This window comes from Enhydra lutris, unplaced genomic scaffold (genome assembly GCF_002288905.1).
Source record: "Enhydra lutris kenyoni isolate GAN:26980312 unplaced genomic scaffold, ASM228890v2 scaffoldscaffold23, whole genome shotgun sequence".
NCBI lineage: Eukaryota > Metazoa > Chordata > Mammalia > Carnivora > Mustelidae > Enhydra > Enhydra lutris.
In genome coordinates, this window is record NW_019154107.1 from 24,855,378 (window position 1) to 24,863,439 (window position 8,062).

Sequence of the window (8,062 nt, forward strand, 5' to 3'; positions counted from 1 at the left end):
ATGCTGAAGCCCTAACTCTGAACGTTGACTGTCTTCAGAGATGGGGCAATTAGGAGGTAGTTAAGGTTAAGTGAGGTCATGAGGGTGGGACCCAATCTGCTAGGATTAGAGTCCTTGTAAGAAGAGACACCAGAGAGCACACTCTTTTTATCTCTCTCCCTACCATGTGTGGACACAGTGAGGAGACGGCCTTTTTTTTTAATTTTTTAAGGTTTTATTTATTCATTTGAGAGAAAGAGAGACAGCATAAGCAGAGGGAGAGGAAGAGGGAGAAGCAGACTCCCCACTGAGCTGGGAGCCTGACGTGGGGCTCAATCCCAGGACCTGGAGATCATGACCTGAGCTCAAGGCAGACGCTTAACCGACTGAGCCACCCAGGTGCCCCAGAAGATGGCCTTCTGAAGCCTGAAAGCCAGCCTTCAGCAGAAACTGACCCTGCTTGACCTTGATCTGGGACTTCCAGCCTCCAGAACTGTGAGAAGACATATTCCCACTGCTTCCGCCGTGCAGTCTGTGGTATTTCTTTACGGCACCCCAAGCCAACTAAGCAATCTAAAGATAACAATATGTTAACTGACTTCAAAAAAATCCACTGGTTTTTATTCCTATAACGTAGCCTACTTTATTAGAACAGGTTACTCATTTACTATACTGTGAGATTTGGGTTCGTGATTATTTACTTAAGCCATTTTCCTGTATATTTCTACGTGATACTGAATATCAAGTTCCCTTTCACGCAATTTTTTTTTTTTTACCAATTATGGAATGAATGTTATGCAGTTTTTCCAAACAAAACAAAAGCAGGATGCCATTTTTGTGTGGTGGTTAAAGGGCACACACTCTAGAACCAGATTGCCTAGGTCTGAATCCGGTTAACCTCCCTGTGCCTTTTTTTCCCCCCAATTACATAATATGATAAAAACTGTAACTATCTGAAAAGTGTACTAGAGGATTAAATGACCTAATATATATCAGGGGCTTAAGAACAATGTTTGCCTGATACAGAATACATAAGGGACTAAGTTTTGCTTCATTTTTTCCCCTCTTTTTTAAATCTCCAGTTATGAGATTTTTAAAACAGTAAAAATTATCTTTTTTAAAAATTTGAAAGAACTCGATAAAACTTCTGTCTCCATTTGCCTATATTATTTAATATTAACACAACTTCTGTTTTCTTCCTTAAATATGGGACTACCCAATTTCTTTTTAAAAAAGATTTTTCCAATTTCTTACTATATACATGTACATAATATTCTCCTCTAATTTTATAAAGCTCCTGCCTATATCCTTTATTGCAAGTATGATTCTCCCTTTATGTTATTTTAATATTACAATTATAATATATGTAATTTTTACATATTGTAATTTTTTTAGGACTGGCTTATGGATTTTACTACAAAATTTTATTGACTGCTGTTTGTGATTTCTGATTTTAAATTCATGGTTTTCTTCCTCTAGGTTTTGATCACTTTTGGTCTTTAATTTGTTTATATGAATACTTATTACGTTAATTTACACAGACTGACTTCTTTATAAATCTAAGGCTATGAATTTACCTCTTGTGGTATCATAAAAAGATACTTGGTCTTTGCCCCAATCCCTGACACAGAGCCCCTAAATTCACTGTAACTTCCTAAGTGATAGGAGAATCTTTTATTCTAATGAAGCAGTTCTTTGTAGTTTCCTAGATAGTTTCAGGAAGGGGGCTGGTCACCAGAAAGATGAAGCCTTGATTAGAAACCTATAACTTTCAGCTCCATCTCCTATAAACTCCCAAAGGTAGAGGGAGGGAGCCAGAGATTGAGTTAAAACTTGATCATGCCTCTGTGATGAAACCTCCAGAAAAAAACCTAAATGACAGCATTCAGAGAACTTCCTAATTGAATACATTCATGTACCAATAGGGTAGTGCATCCCTACTCCATGGAGAGTTGGGACCCTTCAAGACCTCACCCTAAATACCTCTTTATCTGGTTGTTCATTTGTATACTTCCTAATATCTTTTATTATAAGCTGGAAAATGTAAGTGAATTGTGTTCCTGAGTTCAGTGAGCCCTTGTAGCAAATTCTTAAACCTGAGAAAAGGATCATAGGAAGCGCCGATTTACAGCTGGTTGGGTCAGAAGTATAGGAGGCCCAGGACTTGTGACCGGCATCGGAAGTGGGGGCAGTCTTGTGGGACAGAGCCTTTAACTTGTGTGGTTTACGCTAACTCTGGGTAGTTAGTATCAGAATTGAATTGAATTGTTGAACACACAGGTTGTGTCCAGAGATTCAGGGAACTGGTTTGTTGGTACTAGAAAACACTGAAGACCGACCTCTAAAAACAAGTATGTTCAAATTCTGTAAGTTTCATAGATTCATTTTGGTTTTTTTTTTTACAGTGTGTACATGCCCTCCTCTCTAAAATAAATAATCTTTAAATATCTTACAATTTATTTCTTAATCATACCTCAATAAAGCTAAAAAAATAGTGCATTTCTTTTTGGTGATACTACAGTTTACATACTCATTTACCTGTAGGTTGAAATTCAGGTTGTTTCCAGTTTGGGGCTGCTATAAATAAAGCTTCTATGACATTTGTGTGCAAACCCTTGTGTGGACACAAGCCTTCATTTCTCTTGGATAAATACCCAGGAATAGCATGGCCGTGAGGATGCATGTTTAACTTTTTTTTTTTTTTTTTTGAGAGAGAATGAGAGATAAAACACAAGAGAGGATAGAGTCAGAGGGAGAAGCAGACTCTGCGCTGAGCAGGGAGCCCAATGCTGGACTCGATCCTGGGACTCCAGGATCACAATCTGAGCTGAAGACAGACGCTTAACCAACCGAGCCACCCAGGTGCCCCACATGTTTAACTTTTTAAGAAACTACCAAACTATTTTCCAAAGTGATAGCGCCAGTTTACATTCACACAAGCAGTGTTCGGTCACTCCACATCCTTGCTAATACTTGTTATGATGTAATTTTTGATGTTCTATGAGGTATGTATAGTTATCTTATTATACTTTTATATATTTTTAAGATTTTTAAAAAATTTATTCGGGAGAGAGAGCACAGATGGAGAGGGAGACACGAACTCTCTGCTGAGTGAGGAGCCCAACATGGGGCTCCATCCCAGGACCCTGGGATCATGACCTGAGCTGAAGGCACACGCTTAACTGACTAAGCCACCCAGGCACCCCTTGTTATGGTTTTAATTTGCATTTCCCTAAACTATTCATGTGCTTACTTGTCATCTGTATACCTTGCAGTATGATGTTGAACAAAAGTGGTGATGATGGAGGATAGCTAGAAGAAAGGCAGACAGGGACAAGGGGAAACCACCCTGAAAAGGATTTTACACCACCCGGGTATGTGAGGGCACTGTGGAAGGAGCTTGAGATTTTCTCTCTCCCTCCGTCCCTCCCCCCACAGTCTGTCTCTCTCTCTCTAACAAATAAATCTTTTTTAAAAACCTAGTTTTCAAATTAAACCCTTCATTTTTATAAAAAAAAGTTTTAAATACATTTGTAAGAAACAATACAGAAATCCCATGTATCCTTTATTCAGTTCCACTGATGGTAACATCCTGAAAAACTACACTCCTGTGTCACCCCCAGGATACTGACATTGATAAAATCAAGATACACAACATTTTTCACCACCACAAGGATTCCTCAAGGTGCCCTGTCGTAGCCACGCCCATTTGTCTGCCTCTCACCCTCCCCACTACCCCCTTTACACCCTGGCAACCTCTGATCTGTTCTGCATTTCTATATTATTTTTCATTTCAAGAACGTTGTATAAATGGAATAATACAGTCTGTAACCTTCTGGGATTGGCTTCTTTCACACAGTATAATTCTCTATAGACCCATCCAAGTTGTTGCATTGTATCAATTGTTCGCTTATTTTTATTGCTGGGCAGTATTCCACAGTACTGAGGTATTGCGGCTTGTTTAACCATTAGCTCACTAAAGGACCATAAGTTCTTTCCAGTTTGGGACTATTATGAAGGAAGCTGCTATAAATATCCACATATAGCATTTAAAAAAAAAGATTTATGTATTTATTTGAGAGACACAGAGAGAGAGTGCAGAGAGGAGCAGAGGGAGTGGGAAACAATCTCCAGCAGACTCCCCATCAAGCGTGGAGCCCAACGTGGGGCTCAATGCCACAACCCTGAGATCATGACCTGAGCCAAAACCAAGAGTCGGACACTCAACTGACTGAGCCACCCAGGTACCATCCCCCTCCTTCTTAAGATTTATTTATTATTGAGAGAGAGAGGGAGGGAGATTGCATAATGGTTTTCGTGTGAACGTATGTTTTTGTTTCTTTGGAATAAATGCCCAGGAGTGAGATTTCTGGGTCATGTTGTAGTTACATATTTAGTTTTTAAGTAACAGCCAAACTGTCTTACAGAGGGGCCACACCATTTTACATTCATCTAGCAATGTATGAATGATCCAGCTTCTCCACATCCAGCCTGGATTTGCTGCTGTCACTATTTCTTTTTAGACACTCTGATAGATGTGTGGTGACAGTGCACTGCAACTTTGTTTGCATTTTCCCCAGTGGCTAAATGATGTCAAATGTCTTTGGAGGTGCAGATGTTTCATCTCTATATCCTCATTGGTGAAATCTCTGTCCCTGTGTCTTCTCCATTTTGCTGTGGATTGTTGGTCTACTGTTGTGACTGCTTTATATATTCTAGATAGTAGCACCTTTTTTTTTTTAACATTTATTTATTTTATTTATTTATTTTTAAGATTTTTATTTATTTATTTGACAGACAGATCACAAGTAGGCAGAGAGAGAGAGAGAGAGGAGGAGGAGGAGGAGGAGGCAGGCTCCCTGTTGAGCAGAGAGCCCGATGCGGGGCTCAATCCCAGGACCCTGGGATCATGACCTGAGCCGAAGGCAGAGGCTTTAACCACTGAGCCACCCAGGCGCCCCTAACATTTATTTATTTTAGAGAGAGCAAAAGAGAGAGAGAGAATCCCAAGCAGGCTCCAACCAATAAGGGACTCAATCTCACAACCCTGAGATCATGACCTGGGCCAAAACCAAGAGTCAGGTGCTTAACTGATTGAACCCCCTGGGACCCTCTAGATACTAGTACTTTGTTGGCTAAATGGGTTGCAAAGATTTTCTCTTGGTCTGTAGTTTGTCTTTCCAACCTCTTAACATCCTCTTAGTCTTTTGCAGCACAAATGTTCAAATTCGATGAAGTCCAATTTATCTTTTTTTTTTTTAATGAATCACACTTTTGGTGTCAAGCTAAAGAACTCTTCACTTACCCTTTATTCCCTTAACCTGAATATCTTCTCCTGTTTTTGTTTTTTTCCAAAAGTTTTATGGCTTTACATTTTACATTCAAGTCCATGGCCCATTTTGAGGTGATATTTATATAAAATGTGCAGTTGAAGTCAAAGCTTTTTTGATTTTTATTTTTTGGGTTGTGTTGTTTCTTTTCTTTTTTTGGCATATGGATGTTCAATTACTTCAGCACCATTCTGTGAGAGGCTCTCCTTCCTCCACTAAATTGCTTCAGCACTTTTGTCCAAAGATCAGTTGGTTACAATTGTATGGGTCTGTTTTGGGGTTCTCTATTCTCTTTCATTGATCTGTGGGTCTATTCTTCCACCAGTGCCAAAACCAGTGCCAAACATTCCAACAGTAGCTATGTACTAAATTTTACATTTAGTAAAGAGTAGGAAAGACTCTTCCTACTTTGTTTTTTTTTTCAAAATTTCTATAGCTATTCTAGTTCCTTCCTATTTCCATATAAACTTTAGAATAATCTTGTCTATATCTACAAAAATTCTTGCTGAAATTTTGATAGAAATTGCATCAAATCTGTATATCAATTTGTGAGAATTCACACCTTTCCTATATTGAGTTTTCCCATCCATGGTCAAGTGATATATATTTTATTGAGGCGAAATTCACATACCATAATATTAATAATTTTAAAGTGCAAAATTCAGTGGCATTTAGCACATTCACATTGTTGCACAGTTATCACTTCTACCTAGTTCCAGAATTTTTCATCACCCCAGAAGAAAACCCTGTATCCATTAAGCAACTACTCCCCATACCTCCCTCCTTCCAGTCTACTCAGCTTTCTGTCACTATAAACTATTCTAGATATTTCATATAAATAACATCATATAACATGTGACCTGCTGTCTTTGCCTTCTTTCACTTAGCAATATGTGTTTGAGGTTCATCCACATTGTAGCAGGTACCAGTACTTCATTCCTTTTTTTTTAATTTTTACTTCATTCCTTTTTATGGCCAAATAATATTCTCTGACAGGTTTATACTACAGTTTCTTTATCCATTCATCCGTTAACAGATATTTGGGTTATTTTCACTTCTTGGCTGTTGTGAATAATGCCGCTATAAACATTTGTGCATAAGTATTTTTTGAGTACTTTTTCTGTGTTCATTTTTAGAAGATATTTTCATTGGGTATAGAATTCTACAGGGTCAGTTTCATCATTTCAGTACTTTAAAGATATCGGTCCATTATGTTCTTGCTTGCATTGTTTCTGATGAAGAATCTGCTGAAATCCTTTTTGTTGTTCCTCTGTGCAAAATGTGACATTTCTCTGGGGCTTCTTTTAGGATTTTCACTCTATATCTAGTTATGAGACATTTATAGTGTTCCTTGGTGTAGTTTTCTACATTATTTATTGTGGATAGGGATTTTTTTTAAAGATTCTTATATCCATTTGTTTCCATAAAACTTGGAATCCTTAGGCCATTATTTCCCTACCTTTCTTCTGCTCTGCTACTATAATCACACATTAGAGTGCTTCAAGTTGTCCCATAGCTCACCAATGTCCCATTAATTTCTTCCCAATCTTTTTTTCTGTATTTCAGATAAATCCTATTTCTATCTCTTTAAGTTCGCTAATCTTTTCTTCTGCAAAGCCTAATTTGTCATTAATCCCTTTCATTATATTTTTTATCTCACCTCACACATTGTAGTTTCTATCAATAGAAGTTTCAGTTTCATCCTCCATGTCTATCCTTAACTTTTTGATCATATGAAAAATATTTATAATAGCTGTTTGATTGTCCTTTTTGGCTAATTATAAGATTTGTGTCAGTCTGAATCAGTTTCTATTAATTGCTTTGTTCTTTCATTGTGAGTCAATTCCCTTTTCTTTGCATGCCTGCTAATTTTTTATTGGCTGCAAGACCTTGTGAATTTTACCTTTATGGGTGCTGAATGTATTCTTATAAATATTTGTAAGCTTTTTTTTCCTGGGATATAGCTACATTACTTGGAAACAGTTTGATTCTTTAGGTCTTTTATAATAAATTATAAAATTTAGTATATGAAATAAGCGTGTTTTATCTAGAGTTAATTATCCCTCATTACTGAGGCAAGAACCTTCTGAATACAACATTCTATGAACTGTGAGACCTTGCAGTCAGGTTGTTGAACACAGGTACTATTATCAGCTCTATGTGAACACTAGGTACTGTTTCTTCTAATCCTTTCAAATGGTTCTTTCCCCAGACTTGGGTAGTTTCCTTGGACACATGCACTGCTCAGTTCTCAGCTGAAACTCAAGGGGCATTTTGAAGATCTTTGAAGTTCAAAATCTGTAGAGTTCTCTTCTCTCATATAATCTGTCCTGTGAACTCTAGCCCCACTGGTATTCCTGGACACAGCTTCATCTCCTTTAGCCAGGAAGTCCACCATATTCTACTTGGTTTACTTCTTTCTGTGCCATAGCCTCAAAACTCTCTTAAGGCAATAATCTGGGGCAATAATGGGGTTCTCCACATTTGTTTCCTGTCTCTCATGTATCACTGTCTTTCGTTGCCTAAAATCCAGTGTCTTGAAAAGCTCTGTTTCATATATTTTGCCTGTTTTACTGTTGTTTTAGGCAGGAAGGTAAATCTGGCCAGAAACAGAACTCTAACAGTAATGATTTTAAAAATTATTACTCTAAAATGAAAACAGGCTATCAAAGAGATATCTGCACTCTTATGTTTATTACAGCATTATTCACAACAACCAAGATATAGAAATAACCTCAGTGTCTATCAATGGG

At 37.7% G+C, this 8,062-nt stretch overlaps 1 pseudogene; it reads left to right on the forward strand.

Annotated features, from left to right (window-relative positions):
* The window catches only part of LOC111150402, a 68,613-nt pseudogene that overhangs the window by 56,612 nt on the left and 3,939 nt on the right, over nt 1–8,062 (forward strand).